The sequence below is a fragment of the Salvelinus sp. IW2-2015 genome, linkage group LG22 (assembly GCF_002910315.2).
Source record: "Salvelinus sp. IW2-2015 linkage group LG22, ASM291031v2, whole genome shotgun sequence".
Classification (NCBI taxonomy): Eukaryota; Metazoa; Chordata; class Actinopteri; order Salmoniformes; family Salmonidae; genus Salvelinus; species Salvelinus sp. IW2-2015.
In genome coordinates this window covers 11,666,667-11,685,897 of record NC_036862.1, presented here as the reverse complement: position 1 = coordinate 11,685,897, position 19,231 = coordinate 11,666,667, and the positions used below count along the sequence as shown (strand labels likewise).

Sequence of the window (19,231 nt, the reverse complement as noted above, 5' to 3'; positions counted from 1 at the left end):
GTCTGAGTCCATTGATGCGGCGCACCGTGTAGGCAGGACCACCTCGATCATCGAGGGGGAGTGAGGACGTCAACAGAGGACTGAGGGAACCGGCTTGAGGGCGGAGGACATGAAAGTGTGGGGTGTTACTCTAGCGTTGGCAGGCAACTGAGTTCGAACCACACAGGATTAATGATTCTCGTCTACCACAACGACCAATGACTTCTTGTGGACAGTTTCTATCGTACTCAAGTCCGTAGAGGAAGATCCCTGTGTGAGCCAACCCCAAACCCTATTGATCTTCCGAGCGGGTGGGATAAGGCAGTATCTTGTGAGGAAGGCAAGGGAATGAGTCCTCAGGCGACGATGTGCGTCCACGTGCTTGGATGACTCTCGTATCATCGTGTTACCGCCCTCAGAAACTGTTACTACCGGAGGGCCTGTGGGTCCTGGCCCGACCTTGCCGAGGTCAGTGCTATATCAGAGCGTTAATCCGGTAGGGGCCTGGACGAGGGAACCGAGAGATCCCTCTCCTGAGAAGAAAGAGGGAGGTGGGTAAACCATACAGGCACTGGAAAGGGAAATCCCAGTGCAAATTGTGGAGTGAGAGTAGTATGGGCCATTACTCGACCAGGGTAACTAGAGGACCAGAGGTGGGATCAGAGGAGACAAGTACATTTCGCAGCGTGGACTCCATCTTTGGTTGGCTCTCTCCGCCTGACCATTAGTTGGGGTGAAACCAGACTGTGAAGGGACTGACTGAGATCCAATGCCAAACAGAAGATCTCCAGCAGCCAGAGGTAAACTGAGGACCACGGTCAGAAACAATGTCACTGGGCAATCCGTGGACCCTTGAAAACTCCCTAACAAGGATCTCGGACGTCTAGTGGCAGATGGAAGCTTGGAGATGGGACAAAGTGAGCGAACTTACTGAATCTGCACAATGGTCAGAATGACCGTGTTCCCCAACATAAGAGGGGGACAACCCCGTGACAAAGTCCAGGGCCAGATGCGACCAAGGTCGCCGGGGAATAGGTAGGGGGTGAGAAGCCCAGAGCTGGGCGATTGTACTTTATTCTGCGCACAACAGGACAAGCGGTAACAAACTCCGGTATCTTCTCCCATGGCAGGCCACCAAAATCGTCTGGCGCAGTAGCGCCATAGTCCGGGCAATTGCAGGGTGACAAGCTATCTTGCTGGCGTGGGACCACTGAAGGACATCAGAACGGACCGACTCAGGCACGAACAACCGACGGGTGGACCGTTACCGGGGCCGGGCTGCGTCCGAATGGCCGCCCATCACATCCTCCTCAATCCTCCATGTAACGGGTTCCCACGACAAGGTTCTGTGGGAATAATCGTCTCAGTCTTGCCCCACTCTCCTCGTCTTGAGAGAACATTCCGGGACAAGCGTTCGCCTTGCCGTTCTTCGACCCAGGTCGGAACGCAGGGAAAAATTGAAGCGTCCAAAAAACAAAGCCCACCTGCCTGACGGGAGTTGAGACGTTTAGCCGATTGCACGTAAGCCGATTCTTGTGGTCAGTCCAGACCACAAACGGTTGCTCCGCTCCCTCCAACCAGTGACGCCACTCCTCCAAGGCAAGCTTCACAGCGAGAAGCTCCCGTTACCCACATCGTAGTTTCTTCAGCTGGTGAAAGACGACAAGAGTAGAAGGCCAGGGATGGAGTTTACCGTCAGTGAGCTATGCTGGACAGGATGGCGCCCACCCCCACATCAGATGCGTCCACCTCAACAACAAACTGACGGGAAAGTGTCAGGTTGAGAGAGAATCGGGGGCGTTGGGTGAATCGGCTCTTCAAGTTCAGAAATGCTCGGTCTGCCTCAGGAGTCCTACAGAAAATTCTTGGTGCAAGACGTCAGAGCAGTTAAAGGGGCGGCCACCCGGCTGTAATCACGGATAAAACCCGATAGAAGTTCGCAAATCCCAGGAATCTCTGGAGCTGCAATCTCGTACCGGGCCGGCGCCAATCCCCGAACCGCCCGACCTTCTCTTGGTCCATCTTGATCTCACCCTGGAGATGATGTACCCGAGGAAGGATGTAGTGTGGGCGTGAAAATCACACTTCTCTGCCTTCACAAACAGACGGTTCTCCAATAACCGCTGCAGGACCTGGCTTAACATGCTGATCTCTCTCTTTTGTCACGGTTCTCTAAAGTAGAACCCAGAAGCAGACCAGGACAAGGAGAGTAAGACGAAGGTGAGTATTTATTTACAAGTTTAAATGTAGTGATAGAAAAATCCAAGTAGRGGAGCGYGCAGCGGAGGTGAGTTGATGGAATTGAGTAAGCAGATCCAAGGAAGTAACTGAAGTCACCGACYACCAGGTAGGGATGGGATGAGTGTTCCGGGTGAATGACTGTAGACAGAAAAAACGGAGGTAAGTTCAAGGCAAGCAAGACGTACAAAACAACAAAACAAACTCTATCAAACTGGAGGCTGATACGCTGGCACAACATACTGTTCATGGCTAACGATCCGGCAGGGAATGGATGTCAGGTCAGCGCTTATGAAGTGGAGGGGTGATGATCAGGACCAGGTYTGCAGAAAGCTGATGGGATACAGGTGCGGGTACTCAGAGATCCTCCAACTAGCTACYTCGCCCGGCAACCAGACAGGGTGCGTTCCAGGACACCGGAAAAAACACTCCAGGACAGAACACAGGCAAAAACAGACTCAGGAAGCGGGATTCGTGACAGTTTGTGGTGGAAACTTCACTCTGCTTGTTGGCTGAGTTTAGGAGCAACACATTCCAAAGTCCCAGGAGGGTTACACTACAGCTTTTCAAAACTCTAAAATAGTTGGAAACAAAGCGGCTGCCATTACGAAAGAGTGATTGATTCATTTACCCCTAACAGGTAGTTTATCACAGCAATACATAGACATTTGTATTTTCACCTAGAGCCTATAAATGTGGTTTCACTTTTTAACCTAAGGCTTTTATTTTATAGACGATAACATTGCGGTAACCTAAGCATGTATTCATATGACACAGCAACCAACCACACAGCGTTCACAAGGCCTAGCCCACACTTCAATCTCCACAAATGGATGAGTGAGATGTATCTGTATAGATGGAGGGGGTATAACAGTGGTACAATCGGCTGGTTTAATGTCAGCCTTGACTGGGATAACTAATTTTCATGTTTGGATTATAAAATGGCTGTAATTTGCTCATGGTGTCATAAATCTATATAAGAGAAATGCTTTCCAATTTGATGTAACCAATTTAGTTTCATGACTGAGGCAGCAGCTCTGGTAGAAAAACTGAGATAGGAAATTTACAAAAATAGTTTTTGTGTTATTCCACCTGTTAGGCATTAACAATGTTGTGTGAGAGAAAGAATCAAGTACTGCAGATGATTTCAACCAGTTACAGTATGAGTAATGCTTTATAAATAGGTGTTCGATAGACTAGACTGTAGATGCATTTAGCTCCAGGCACACAGGTATTACTGTAATCCTGATCAGTCATTTGCTCAGGCTTGGGCCTAATGTTTTTCTGTGGTTCAGACTACACAGAGATCCAGGCCACCCAACTCACCCATGGAATATTCACACCCAGCAGCCCATTTAGAAAATCCTTCATTCAAAATGCATCCACAGCTGAACTGTGGGTTACACTACAGAATAGGCCGGGGTGGTTCAGAAGAGCTCCATAACATTTAGTTATTAGCAGTGAGAGGCAGAGGGGCTGGTGGGTGTGACTGACTGATTAAAATTGCATTTAAATGTGGCAGATGTACACTGTAGGGGGATTTCAACTCTCACACATCCACTGCATAAAATATCTACAAACCTAATGTAGTGCATTAGACCTGTTGCTCTGGAATATCATTTTGGCAATGGATCAGCTATATGTCTCATCTAGTGTCAGATGTGATCGACATGAGGCATTACATTATACACAGTCAGAGAACGACTACTCATAGGGGATTGGAAAACCAAAAAGACTTTCTCGCCGCACATGCTCATTCTCACACTACTGAGATTCTCAGCTGTACGGAATCCATATTATGAAAACTGTCATTCCTCCCGAACAGGTGAAGGGACAAGATGGAAACGGACACAGTGCGCACCGAGGAAGAGAGGCCACGGACAGACAGAGCTGAAACTTTGAAACATGTATGATGAAATCCTGGTTGAGTCTGAACAAATGAACAACGAAACAGCACAGCGAGTAAGTGAAAGAAATAGGTTTTGATTACGTTTTACTGGTAATGGGGACATACGTAAATGCCAACAAAATAAATTTGAATTGACAACTCTTTTTTAAAATTCTGATTAATAAGGTAGACCACTTGATTTCAACATCTGAACAAAATGGACCGGCTAACATGCTGTTCAAACAGTTGGAGACAGACAGAAGGGTGTGTTCATAACAATTCAACTGTTCTGCCTTGTTAGCTAGCAAATAGATCTGAGTTGCCTAAACTTTAAATATAAAGATTAGCTGGCTCCTCTATGGGCTTGTGCTTGAGTGATTGTTTATGAGACCTGCGTTCATTTCCTATAGCCTAATGCCTGCTACAAGAAGATAGTCATTATTAGTGAATGTGCCGGTACGAGCATGTGGTTTTCTGAACATAACGGGCAAACGAAATGGCGTATTTTGGTTATAAAACTAATATTTATCGAACAAAAAGAACATTCATTGTGTAACTGGGAGTCTCGTGAGTGCAAACATCCGAAGATTATCAAAGGTAAGCGATTAATTTGATTGCTTTTCTGACTTTCGTGACCATGCTACTTTGGGGCTAGCTGTTCTTACTGTTTTGTCTAGTGATTGATAAACTCACAAACGCTTGGATTGCTTTAGCTGTAAAGCATATTTTCACAATCTGACACGATAGGTGGATTAACAGCAAGCTAAGCTGTGTTTTGGTATATTTCACTTGTGATTCCATGATTCTAAATATTTTTAGTATTATTTTTGAGTTTGGCGCGCTACCAATTCAGTGGTTGTTTACGAAAATGATCCCTTAATCGGGATCTGTGCGCCAAGAAGTTAATGCTAGTTTGCATCTTTGAGAAGCTAAATTATCGAAATGACATGAAGTTGTAGGCCTAAGAGTTTTGTTTACAGTAGTTGTTTTAGTGTAACTTACCTATTGGCATAAAGGTGTACTTTATAGGCCTACATAAAGCATTCAAGTCATCCATGTCTTTAAATACAGTCAAGCATTTTAGTTATAATGAAATAACAAAGGGAGCCTTGAACAATTAAACAAACCGCAACATGTCGGCTAATGCGCTTGATATCATGAATGCATAGGACTGTTTTTAATATTGGCTGTACTAGAGACATTCAAACTTGTAATGATTTAGTGAATAATTTTATCTCTATTTCTGGTTTTTGTTACTACTATCTTTTGCTGGGAAAATGGCTGTGTTTTTCTGTGGCTATGTACTGAGCTAACATAATTGTTTGGTGTGCTTTCCCCGTAAATCCTTTTTGAAATCAGACATGTTGGCTGGATTCACAACATGTGTAGCTTTAATTTGGTGTCTTTCATGTGTGATTTCATGAAAGATTGGTTTTTATAGTAATATATTTGAATTTGGCACGCTACATTTTTTCTGGATTTTGGCCAAGTGGGACGCTACCATCCCACCTATCCTAGAGAGGTTAACTTAAAATGAAAATGACTTTCTGATATAATTAGAAATGTGTAATATCTGAAAATGTGGATGTCCCCTTAGTTTGAAGATGTAATCCAAAGACAGGTGTTTTAAACATCAGATTTCTGTGTGTTCTCTTTTCAACTCTGTCTGCATATTTGCAATCAAAGGCCAGAATCTCCTTAGCTATCATACTCTAATTCCACTGATATCAAAACTCGGTCCTCCAGAAGGTAGAGAGCAACACTTATGTAGTTCTACTATGTGAAATCTTTTTAAAAAAAGCCACATTAGAAAGGATTACCTACACATACTGACCAGCTCATGATATAGACAGAAGCGGCTATATGGAAGACCAATCCAAACTAATCTCTTGGCATGTCCAGCCCACTCATAATCTCAGCCAATCATGGCTAGCGGTAAGGTTCCTCACTTTTTCCGTGGCTAAACCAGCTAGGCTTGTAATTTAACAATTTTATTCATATTTACAGATGGCATACAAGTTTTTTATTAAGGCACATGAAAGTTCACATGTACCATAAGGCATTTCTGCACGAGAAAACGCATTTCATTAAAAAAAAGTTTGTTCAAATGGCTCTCCTTGTTTCCTGAAACGAGTCACATTTGGGCTACCTTTTTCCCCCTCCCTATCCTCGCTGGACTCTTTCATTCAGTTTCTTCTTCACATCAGCAAAGAAGCACTGTTTTGGCCTGATGCAGTGCCAGAGAAGAGCGACTCGGACTGAAACATTCACACCTCCATTAATTTCCGAAAAGATAGTCAATTTATGCCACATTTTAGACTACCGATAGATTAACGTTCTAACTCCCCCTTGTGGTGCAATGACAGAATGACGCAATTTACCACCATCTACCACAAACGGTCGAGGCATAAGCTCAAAACTTTTAATGGAAGAACCACTGTTGAAGCTGTTCTGGTGGCTTGTGTTGGCACAACGCTCTATTAAGACATTTTATGTTGGGGTTTCCTATATTTTGGCAGTTACCTGTATTTTAGTCAACCTGATCTTAGAGTATTCCAATTCATTTTTTGATAGAGAGAACGGGGTGTCTGATCAGAAGGATGCTGATTGCAAGCCCAGGTGAGACCCTGCTGTTGTGCCCAGGAGCAAGGTACTCACCCTAATTGCTTTGGTAAATATCCAGCCGAGTAAATGACAATTTATTAAAATTTAAGCCATAGAATGAAGGCGCCCTAGCTAAGGACATCTGCTCTGCCAATACGGAATCAGCGATTTAAATCACTATAACCCAAAAACACATTAACAAACTATCAAGGACATCAGTAGCTTAACTAAGTGGCGTGTTGCACCCTTAAACACGACTCAGTGAAAGATTCCTATCCCTTTTAATCAGTGCCTTACTCCAGAAATCACCAGGACATAGGAATGACCCTGTGAAACGCAGCCAAACACACGTCAGAACCGATACCGACTGGATCGGAAACATTAGTGAAGTCAAGTGACGCTCAGGCTTCTTGCTGAGCTGAACACAAGAGTCCTTTAAATTGTGCACTGAATGGTGATAAGGGTAAAAAACGTCCTTTCAGAGCTTTCAAGAGAAGTAATGACATTTTAAATGGACATTCATTCATTCATTCCAATTCAACTCAAAACGTTTCATTACCAAGAAAGTAATAAACACAGCTAGACAACCTCTTTGATAAATTAAGAAATATGGGAAAGGAGAATCATTCCACTGCAGTCCTTGACTGTGGTCCATGACACAATGTCATTGTTATTAAAAAATCGTATTCATTATTATTACTTCCTGAATTGCTGCCGTTAAGTTTTCAGGTTAATTGACTCTTCTCTCAAGAGGCCATACGCTGCCACAGCCACCAACATGAAAACCTAGCCGACGAACACTGGCAATAACGACAAGCTGTTTTCTAGCCTGGCAATATGATTAAGAATGTTTTTTCATTGCTGAGGACCAGCAGGTTGAGTTCCACCACCACAGCAGAAAAACTACGGCTGATTCACACTATAGCCGACACGATCCTGGCTTGGATTTTCTTCTTATATTATCCTTTCCCTTCAAGACTGCTTCGATCACGCGGATTGGAATATGTTCCGCATCGCGTCCAACAACAATATTGACGAATTGCTGATTCGGTGACGAGTTCATTAGGAAGTGCATTGACGATGTCGTACCCACAGCAACGATAAAAACATTCCCAAACCAGAAACCGTGGATTGACGGCAGCATTCGTGTGAAACTGAAAGCGCGAACCACTGCTTTTAACCAGGGCAAGGTGACCGGAAGCATGACCGAATACAAACAGTGTAGCTATTCTCTCCGCAAGGCAATCAAACAGGCTAAGTCTCAGTACAGAGACAAAATCGAGTCGAAATTCAACAGCTCAGACACAAGAGGTATGTGGCAGGGTCTACAGTCAATCACGGATTACAAAAGAAAAAACCAGCCCCGTCGAGGACCAGGATGTCTTGCTCCCAGACAGGCTAAACAACTTTTTTGCCCGCTTTGAGGACAATACAGTGCCACTGACACGGCCCCTACCAAAACCTGCGGGCTCTCCTTCACTGCAGCCGAGGTGAGTAATTTAAACGTGTTAACCCTCGCAAGGCTGCAGGCCCAGACGGCATTCCCAGCCGCGTCCTCAGAGCATGCGCAGACCAGCTGGCTGGTGTGTTTACGGACATTTCAATCATCCTTATCCCAGTCTGCTTTTCCCACATGCTTCAAGAGGGCCACCATTGTTCCTGTTCCAAGAAAGCTAAGGTAACTGAGCTAAACGACTACCGCCCCGTAGCACTCACTTCCGTCATCATGAAGTGCTTTGAGAGACTAGTCAAGGACCATATCACCTCCACCCTACCGGACACCCTAGACCCACTCCAATTTGCTTACCGACCCAATAGGTCCACAGACGACGCAATCGCAACCACACTGCACACTGCCCTAACCCATCTGGACAAGAGGAATACCCATGTGAGAATGCTGTTCATCGCGATCTCAGCATTTAACACCATAGTACCCTCCAAACTCGTCATCAAGCTCGAGACCCTGGGTCTCGACCCCGCCCTGTGCAACTGGGTCCTGGACTTCCTGACGGGCCGCCCCCAGGTGGTGAGGGTAGGTAACAACATCTCCACCCCGTGATCCTCAACACTGGCCCCACAAGGGTGCGTTCTGAGCCCTCTCCTGTACTCCCTGTTCACCCACGACTGCGTGGCCATGCACGCCTCCAACTCAATCATCAAGTTTGCGGATGACACTACAGTGGTAGGCTTGATTACCAACAACGACGAGACGGCCTACAGGGAGGAGGTGAGGGCCCTCGGAGTGTGGTGTCAGGAAAATAACCTCATACTCAACGTCAACAAAACAAAGGAGATGATTGTGGACTTCAGGAAAGCAGAGGGAGCACCCCCCTATCCACATCGACGGGTCAGTAGGGAGAAGGTGGAAAGCTTTAAGTTCCTCGGTGTACACATCACGGACAAACTGAATTTCCACCCACACAGACAGCGTTGTGAAGAAGGCGCAGCAGCGCCTCTCACTAGGAGGCTGAAGAAATTCGGCTTGTCACCAAAAGCACTCACAAACTTCTACACAGTGCACAATCGAGAGCATCCTGTCGGGCTGTATCACCGCCTGGTACGGCAACTGCTCCGCCACAACCGTAAGGCTCTCCAGAGGGTAGTGAGGTCTGCAGAACGCATCACCAGGGGCAAACTACCTGCCCTCCAGGACACCTACACCACCCGATGTCACAGGAAGGCCATAAAGATCATCAAGGACAACAACCACCCAAGCCACTGCCTGTTCACCCCGCTATCATCCAGAAGGCGAGGTCAGTACAGGTGCATCAAAGCAGGGACCGAGAGACTGAAAAACAGCTTCTATCTCAAGGCCATCAGACTGTTAAACAGCCACCACTAACATTTAGCGGCCGCTGCCAACATACTGACTCAACTCCAGCCACTTAAAAATGGGAATTGATGGAAATTATGTAAAAATGTACCACTAGCCACTTTAAGCAATGCCACTTAATACAATGTTTACATACCCTACATTACCCATCTCATATGTATATACTGTACTCTTATCATCTACTGCATCTTGCCATCTTTATGCAATACATGTACCACTAGCCACTTTAAACTATGCCACTTTATGTTTACATACCCTACAGTACTCATCTCATACGTATATACCGTACTCTATACCATCTACTGCATCTGCCATGCCGTTCTGTACCACCACTCATTCATATATCTTTATGTACATATTCTTTATCCCTTTACACTTGTGTGTGTGTGTGTAAGGTAGTAGTGTGGAATTGTTAGGTTAGATTACTGTTGGTTATTACTGCATTGTCGGAACTAGAAGCACAAGCATTTCGCTACACTCGCATTAACATCTGCTAACCATGTGTATGTGACTAATAAATTTGATTTGATTTCCAGCAAGTATGGTGGAAGCGTATCAACTCGGCTAGCCCAGTACACCATCCACTTGGCAAACAGTCTGGAAAACATAATCTTTACAATGTAATACATTTGTTCAAATTCAATATCACCGTATGAGTCACAGTAGCATGTCAATACTAGTTTACCAGCCTGGCATTAGGGTATGGCAGAAAGGTCATAGTGAGGTCATAGTGAGGTCATAGTAGTTCTGTCCTGCCACGGCTACATCCTCTGCAGCTGTGTTTCTTCACACACTCAGGTGCTACACCACAGTGTGATCAGACAGAGTCAGACAGACAGGTGGTGGGATGAAAGCGTATTTGTGAGCTGTGTCTGCTGTTACATAACATAACAACAGTGTGACCATTCATGAGGAAGTCATTTGTCACGGTGCAGGGCTTACAGCCACACTTTGGGGCTTGAACCGAACAATGTCATAGTGGCCGTTTGATTCCCCCAGCACCGTGTAGTAGGGGATGGAGAGAGAGGAGGGATAGAGGGTTGATGGGGCTAGTCCCGCAGACAAAAGGGCAATCACAGGCCTGCCATGTCAGGAGTCCTTCGCTCCTGCTAAGTACGGTTTCAGACGATCAGTACAGGCATTAGCGGAAGCCGAGAAGAATACTGTTACCTTGTGTGATTCTTCCCCATCTTTAAGTGTGTGAGTTCCACATGATGGTAGTACAGAGAAAAAGTAGGTCCTTGCTCCTGTATCATTAAAGGTCCTTTATGACCCTAATGTGACTGGTAGAATCTACAGGCACCCAGTGCTGAGGTATAACAATTTGCAACAAAAACAATGCGAGGTCTAAACCTGCAATTTGTAACTGCACAATCACAATCTGGAGCTAATTCTTGCCTACGGGCTGGAAGGCTAAAGACCCGCAAGGGCATTTCACTGTCGCAATATTGATGTCAGAAGTGAGATGACACTTCCTATATAGGAGCAAAGTAAGGCTGGCACTCCCCCAAAAATATTTGGAAAAGTGGTTTAAGCTAAATTGTAATCTTATGATCTTCCATTACATGCAGCTCATATTTTGAATCTATCCAAGACAAAAAGCTATTTTCTGAGTAAAATAATCAGGTCCTCATATTGCTCTGCTAAATTACCATGAATGAACAACAAATGAACTTGAAAGACCTCATCTTTTCATAATTTAGTGATAGGAAAGTATGAAGCGAGCAGACAGTGCAAACATTTTACAGAGGAGCTGATACAGAACTTAGTCAAGATTAACTTCTCTAGAATAGGGGGCAGCATTCAGAATTTTGGATGAAAAGCGTGCCCAAATTAAACTGCCTGCTACTCAGGCCCAGAAGCTAAGATATGCATATTATTAGTGGATTTGGATAGAAAACACTCTGAGGTTTCTAAAACTGTTTGAATCATGTCTGTGAGTATAACATAACTTATTTGGCACGCGAAACCCCGAGGACAAACCATTCAGAATTTGTTTTTTTGAGGTCACTCTCTTTTCAATGGGTTTTCATTGGGAATCCAGATTTCTAATCGACTTTCTTGCAGTTCCTATCGCTTCCACTGGATTTCAACAGTCTTTAGAAATTGGTTGAGGTGTTTCCTTTGAGAAATGAAGAAGTAGCACTGTTCAGAATGAGGCTAGAGGGAAGTGTAATCTTTGTTAGAGGCGCGTTACACAGAGGCTCGCTACACATTGTTTTCCTCCGGTATTGAACAAATATATCCCAATATCCCGTCTTAAATTTTATCGATTATTTACATTAAAAAATACCTAAAGTTGTATTAGGAAGTAGTTTGAAATGTTTGTACAAAGCTTACAGGTAACTTTTGTAGTCATGTTGTGTGAGTTGTAACCAGTGTTTTTCTGGATAAACGCGCCAAATTGACATTTTGGATATATATCGACGGAATTAATCGAACAAAAGCCTCCAGGTGCGTTTTGTGCCGCACCTGGAGGGTTGAAATATGATGGTCTGTGTTTGTTTGCTGGGGTGCTGTCCTCAGATAATAGCATCGTTTGCTTTCGCCGTAAAGCCTTTTTGATATCTGACACGTTGGCTGGATTAAAGTGTAGCTTTAATTTGGTGTATTGCATGTGTGATTTCATGAAAGTAAAATTTTTATAGTAATTTATTTGAATTTGGCGCTCTGCATTTTCACTGGATGTTGACCAGTTGGGACGCTATATCCCAGAGAGGTTAAAAGGTTGAGGCACAGACAATTAAACAAATCTTTTCTGATATCATGCTATCTTACCGACAGCGCAAGCTACACCCAAGCACGAATCCACAGGGCACATCAGGTCATCTCACTCCTACACATACAGATTCCTACAAAGTTCCTTTAAACCCTCAGCATCCTACGTTATACCAGTGATGGAAATCCAGCACTAACCATGACTAATGACTGAACAGGCCTTTGCTGGCTACAATATTAGGATAGTCATTATAAATGATGTTGATACCAGTGTTACTATAGATACCTGAGCAACAATGGCACGCATTCCAATTTGTAGGACTGCATAGAGTCTGAAACATGTGATATTATATTGATATTACAAATAGTTTGGACTGACTAAGTGGCCAGACTGGAAAAAACTTTGGGCCTCAAGTATAGGCTACAACTAAGGGCCCAGAAATGTTCCTGGTCAGGTCATTCGTTCAGTAAGCTCCTGGTCTTATCAAGTCTTGGATAAAACTAAACTCCTGGCCCTATCTATTTGTGGGTAATACTGTTAAATAAAATGACATGTTTTACATAGAGCTCTTATATGACTGTAGACTATTTTGGAGTTCTCTCTGTGAACGCTGTTGTGTTTACAGGATGTTACATTTGAAATTGAGGAAATGGCCTCCTAAGTAAGCATCCAGACAGGCTTAAAACAGTTGCCCTCGTCCATGTCCAATTTTACTGTCATGCAATTTTTATGATAATGGTGACAGTGGATGCAATCCCACAGATTGACACACCCAGACACACACACTTAAAGGGAGTGCTCACTCTCACTAACAAAGAGATACGACTGAAAGCATTTGCAACTTAGGCTTCATTATAGTAAATCAAACACACATGTATCTTTTTGTAATTTTACCCCCTTTTTCTCTCCAATTTCGTGATATCCAATTGGTAGTTACGATCTTGTTTCATCGCTGCAACTCCCCAACGGGCTCGGGAGAGGTGAAGGTCGAGTCATGCGTCCTCTGAAACATGACCCGCCAAGCCAGGCTGCTTCGTAACACCTGCCCACTTTAGCCAGCCGCACCAATGTGTCGGAGGAAACACCGTTCAACTGGCGACAGCTTGCAGGCGCGCGGCCCGCCACAAGGAGTCGCTAGAACGAGCGATGAGCCAAGGAAAGCCCTCCAGCCAAACCCTCCCCTAACCCGGACGACGCTGGGCCAATTGTGCACCGCCCTATGAGACTCCCGGTCACAGCCGGCTGTCACACAGCCTGGGATTGAACCCCAGTCTGTAGTGACGCCTCAACACTGCAATGCAGTGCCTTAGACCACTGCGCTTCTTAGGAGGCACATACTATAGAGTGTTTTCTATGTCTCACATATCAACCAGTCTTTATATAACACACCCACTTGATGTGGAGTTAATTGACAGCAACAGAGAACTCTGAAAAAGTATTCCATTGTGTAGCGGGCCCTTTTAGACAGTTAATTGGAGCTATCGGATCTGCATGTATTTCCTTTGTTTTCCCACGAAGGCAATTTAGCACCTCCTGAAATGCAATCAGCTGTTCCATGTTGTGTGCTAAGCTAGCTAGCTGGAGATGGCTAATGAGGATCTGTATGCAGTAGCATACGCCCACCCACACTTGCCATATCTCTCACATGCCACAACTACTCTACATCTTCATTTCACCATGGGCATATTATTCAAATGAACCACTCTCCCGGAGACAAAGACATTTAACAGGAGGGGCCCACCGTTCAACTTGACAATGTGCTTTTTAGGGCTATCACCGACAACAACAAAACAATTGACCGAAAGTAATCTGTAAAACATTTTTACGTGTATTTTTCCATATATAGACACACCCTATGTGTTTTAATAAAACCAACTATATGCATTGAGCTTGTCTGATTCTTAAAGCTAACGGTTTGGTGAAATAAGACAAATGCCTCAAGAGAGCGTCAGAGATCTAGATAACCACAAGAAAAAAAACGTAACCTGACCCAACTATTCTCCTCCCGCTCCTGCTCGCTTTCGCAGATTCTTTCATTACTCTCCTGAAGTTGTCGGTAATAGAACACATGAGGAGTTGGCAACCTTTTCAATGTGGAATGCCAAATGATCTTACCATTTTTACAATCTGCATGGCAGTTATGGTTTTCATATGCACATTTTCTTTAAACACTCAAAATTCTATCCAAATCTAAATGAAAATGATACAAACCCCTTCTATGTAAAAATAGCCTAGATAATAAAAACATTGCAGCCTTCAGGTAGAAAATTTCCTTATAAAAATAAACATCCTATTAATCACATTGGCTGCACATGGCCTGTCTGCATGAACTTGACACATTGTATCAACTATTAACTTGGGTCTGGCCTGAAGCTTTCACTAGCAAACTTGCAAAATTGTATAAAATATTCCGGGCCCTCAAGCAGTGCTTGACTTGGGTAGGAGCTCATCGGAGCTGAGTACCGGCACCTCAAATGTTCTACTGTTTGCGCTCCTGTTCCTCTTATAGAATATTAGCTTAAAAGTATTATGGAGCTCCTGCGTCTAAATATAAACAGCAGCAGCACACAAAATGAGTACCAGCACCTAATTTTGTCCAAGTTAAGCACTGATAAGAGGTAATCGGGTGGGCCTACTTTATGACGTTTCCATTGGATCAGAACATGTCATTTTTCTCTTTCACGCTGAATGGTTATGGAAAGTGAGAGAGCCGGAAAGATTTTTCAAGTACAGTACATCGAGGAACTATTGTAATTCTCAATGGATGTAAAAACAGGTGAAGAAAACATTACTTTGAGAAGCTCCACAGGTCATTAGTGTTGGTGCATTAAACCAATCAAAAATACTATCAGATCCCCAAATGGGCATATTTATATGCCTAGATTTGAGCGCAGGCCAGGTAGCCTATAGGCCTACTTCGTCCTTACCAAACATTGACAGGAACGCTCCAAACAAAAGACAATGACTAAATTGACAAAACTCATAGTGAGGATGAATGTAATGATATAGACCAAAACTTGTTTCTCACAAGTGTAGCATAGGTTGTGCACTCTGCAAACAATGTGTCCAGTCCGACAATGAGAACGGGAAGACTGGAATAATAATATTGAATAAATACAAATAAATTACCATAACCAAAGTAACAAACTTTGTAGATTAGAAATTATAGTAATAAATGTACTACTGGTGATATACAGTGTGTAATGAGGAATTGATATACACTAATAATTAAATGCAAACAATTCACACAATGAAGTTATGAAACAACAAATGTGCACAAATTGGCAGGAGAGAGCGCATTCTGGAGCGAGAAGTGCATTGGGCGCATGGTCAAACCGACATCTGCATTGACCATGAAGCATTTAAGGTGATATGGCCTCAGCAGAAGTCAGGGCATTCATACTTCTTGCGCTTCGCGGAGCAGTGCAAAGCTACTGTCAAGGAAGTGAGTTTGTGTTTATACAGGGTGTACCACCCCCACCTACCGTCAACCAATCAACCAATAATGGCCTCCGTGTCACGCCCTGATCTGTTTCACCTGTCCTTGTGCTTGTCTCCACCCCCCTCCAGGTGTCGCCCATCTTCCCCATTATCCCCTGGGTACTTATACCTGTGTTTTCTGTGCCAGTTCATTTTGTTCATCAAATCTACCAGCTTTTTCCTCTTGCTCTTGTCTTTGCTATAGTACCTGTTTTCTAGTTTCCCGATTTTTTATTTTTTTTTACCATTCCTGCCTGCCGTCCTGTACCTTTGCCTCTACTCTGGATTACCGACCTCTGCCTGACCTGACCCTGAGCCCGCCTGCTGTTCCGGTGCCTTACAACCTCTCTGGATTACTGACCCCTGCCTGCCTTGACCTGTCATTTGCCTGCCCCTGTGTAAAGAATACACTTTTGTTTCTTCAACACTGCACCTGGGTCATACCTTAAAACGTGATATCCGCATTGTTAAAACATTTGGGAGGCGCATGGTGATGGGTACGGAGCTCGATTTGGCCTCTGGAGGCTCAGCAATTGCGTTACACCCTCCATTGGGAACCTCCCACCACATTTTCAGATAAACCAATTGATGCTTTATCTGAAAATGTGATTCCACAATGGTTCATTGAGATGGGAGCAAATAAATATACAAATATATACAGTACCAGTCAAAAGTTGACACACCTACTCATTCAAGTGTTTTTCTTTAGTTTTACAATGTTCTTCATTGTCATGACATATTGAATCATAACCAACAAAGCATATTTTAAATATGAGATTCTTAAAAGTAGCCATGCTGTGCACACTCTTGGCATTCTCTCAACCAGCTTCATGAGGTGGTCACCTGGAATGCATTTCAATTAACCAGGTGTGCCTTGTTAAAAGTTAATTTGTGGAATTTCTTTCCTTAATGAGTTTGAGAGCATCAGTTGTTTTGGGACTAGGTAGGGGTGGTAAACAGAAGATGGCTCTATTTGGTAAAAGACCAAGTCCATATTATGGCAAGAACAGCTCAAATAAGCAAAGAGAAACGACAATCCATAATTACTTTAAGACATGAAGGTCAGTCAATCTGGAAAATTTTAAGAACTTTGAAAGTTTCTTCAAGTACAGTCGCAAAAACCAAGTGCTATGATGAAACTGGCTCTCATGAGGACCGCCACAGTAAAGGAAGACCCAGAGTTACCTCTGCTGCAGAGGATAAGTTCATTAGATTTACCAACCTCAGAAATTGCAGCTGAAATAAATGCTTCACAGAGTTCAAGTAACAGACACATCTCAACATCAACTGTTCAGAGGAGACTGTATGGTCAATTTCTGGTTCCAAACACTTTGTCTTTTTGAGACGCAGAGTAGGTGAACGGATGATCTCCACACGTGTGGTTCCCACCATGGAGGAGGTGTGATGGTGCTTTGCTGGTGACACGGTCAGTGATTTATTTAGAATTCAAGGCACACTTAACCGGCATTGCTACCAGAGCATGCTGCAGCGATACACCATCCCATCTGGTTTACCCTTAGGACTATCATTTGTTTTTCAACAGGACATTGACCCAACACACCTCCAGGCTGTGTACGGAATATTTTTCCAAGCAGGAGAGTGATGGAGTGCTACATCAGATGACCTGTTCTCCACAGTCACCTGACCTCAACCCAATTGTGATGGTTTGGGATGAGTTGGACCACAGAGTGAAGAAGAAGCAGCCAAAAAGTGCTCAGCATATGTGGGAACTCCTTCAAGACTGTTGGAAAAGCATTCCAGGTGAAGCTGGCTGAGAGAATGCCAAGAGTGTTCAAAGCTGTCATCAAGGCAAAGGGTGGCTGCTTTGAAGAATCTAAAATATGTTTAGATTCTTTTAACACTTTTTTGTTTACTACATGATTCCATATGCTATTTCATGGTTTTGTGTCACGCCCCTCCCCTCCAGGTATCGCCCATCTTCCCCCATTGTATATAGACTTATTTTTCTACTGTATTATTGACTGTATGTTTGTTTTACTCCATGTGTAACTCTGTGTTGTAGTATGTGTCGAACTGCTTTGCTTTATCTTGGCTAGGTCGCAATTGTAAATGAGAACGTGTTCTCAACTTGCCTACCTAGTTAAATAAAGGTGAAATAAATAAACATTATCCCCTGTGTATTTATATCTGTGTGTTCTGTCTGTCTGTTGCCAGTTCGTCTTGTTTGTTCAAGCCTACCAGCGGTTTGTCTCAGCGCCTGTTTTTCCCTAGTCGCTCTTTTTCCTCATCCTCCTGGTTTTTGACATTTGCCTGTCTCTGACCCTGAGCCTGCCTGCCATCCTGTACTTTTGCTCCACCTCTAGATTACCGACCTCTGCCTGACCTGACCCTGAGCCTGCCTGCCGTGCTGTACCTTGGCCTCTGCTCTGGATTATCGACCCCTGCCTGCCTGCCCCGTTTGCCTGCCCAGGTGGTTACAATAAACATTGTTACTTCACACAGTCTGCACTTGGGTCTTACCTAGATTCCTGATAGTTTTAATGTCTCCACTATTATTCTACATTGTAGAAAATAGTTAAAAAAAGAAAAACCTTGAATGAGTAGGTTTGTCCAAACATTTGACTGTGTGTGTGTGTATATATATACACTGCTCAAAAAAATAAGGGGAACACTTAAACAACACAATGTAACTCCAAGTCAATCACACTTCTGTGAAATCAAACTGTCCACTTAGGAAGCAACACTGATTGACAATAAATTTCACATGTTGTTGTGCAAATGGAATAGACAAAAGGTGGAAATTATAGGCAATTAGCAAGACACTCCCCAATAAAGGAGTGGTTCTGCAGGTTGTGACCACAGACCACTTCTCAGTTCCTATGCTTCCTGGCTGATGTTTTGMTCACTTTTGAATGCTGGCGGTGCTTTCACTCTAGTGGTAGCATGAGACGGAGTCTACAACCCACACAAGTGGCTCAGGTAGTGCAGCTCATCCAGGATGGCACATCAATGCGAGCTGTGGCAAGAAGGTTTGCTGTGTCTGTCAGCGTAGTGTCCAGAGCATGGAGGCGCTACCAGGAGACAGGCCAGTACATCAGGAGACGTGGAGGAGGCCGTAGGAGGGCAACAACCCAGCAGCAGGACCGCTACCTCCGCCTTTGTGCAAGGAGGAGCACTGCCAGAGCCCTGCAAAATGACCTCCAGCAGGCCACAAATGTGCATGTGTCAGCATATGGTCTCACAAGGGCTCTGAGGATCTCATCTCGGTACCTAATGGCAGTCAGGCTACCTCTGGCGAGCACATGGAGGGCTGTGCCAATTTGGCTGTACCAATTTGTAAGTCGCTCTGGATAAGAGCGTCTGCTAAATGACTTAAATGTAAATGTAAATGATCACCGCATGGGTTGTGGTGGAAAGGGAGAGGCAGGGAGAGGGGGATGGGGTTTGCAGTACCCAAGCAGGCAACATCATGACATACCCCCCCTGGTGGTTTGGATCTTGTTTGTCCTGCAAGTTACAAATCAACATA

The 19,231-nt window shown here is 44.1% G+C and overlaps 1 long non-coding RNA gene across 1 annotated transcript in view; it reads left to right on the top strand.

Annotated features, from left to right (window-relative positions):
* LOC139022756 (uncharacterized) overlaps positions 1-18,199 on the top strand; it is a 24,730-nt gene extending 6,531 nt beyond the window's left edge. Inside the window, exons 2-3 of the long non-coding RNA XR_011473794.1 lie at positions 4,043-4,179; positions 18,066-18,199. This is a non-coding gene — a long non-coding RNA (uncharacterized lncRNA). The remainder of the gene's footprint in view (positions 1-4,042; positions 4,180-18,065) is intronic.
* Positions 18,200-19,231: the final 1,032 nt, after the last annotated feature.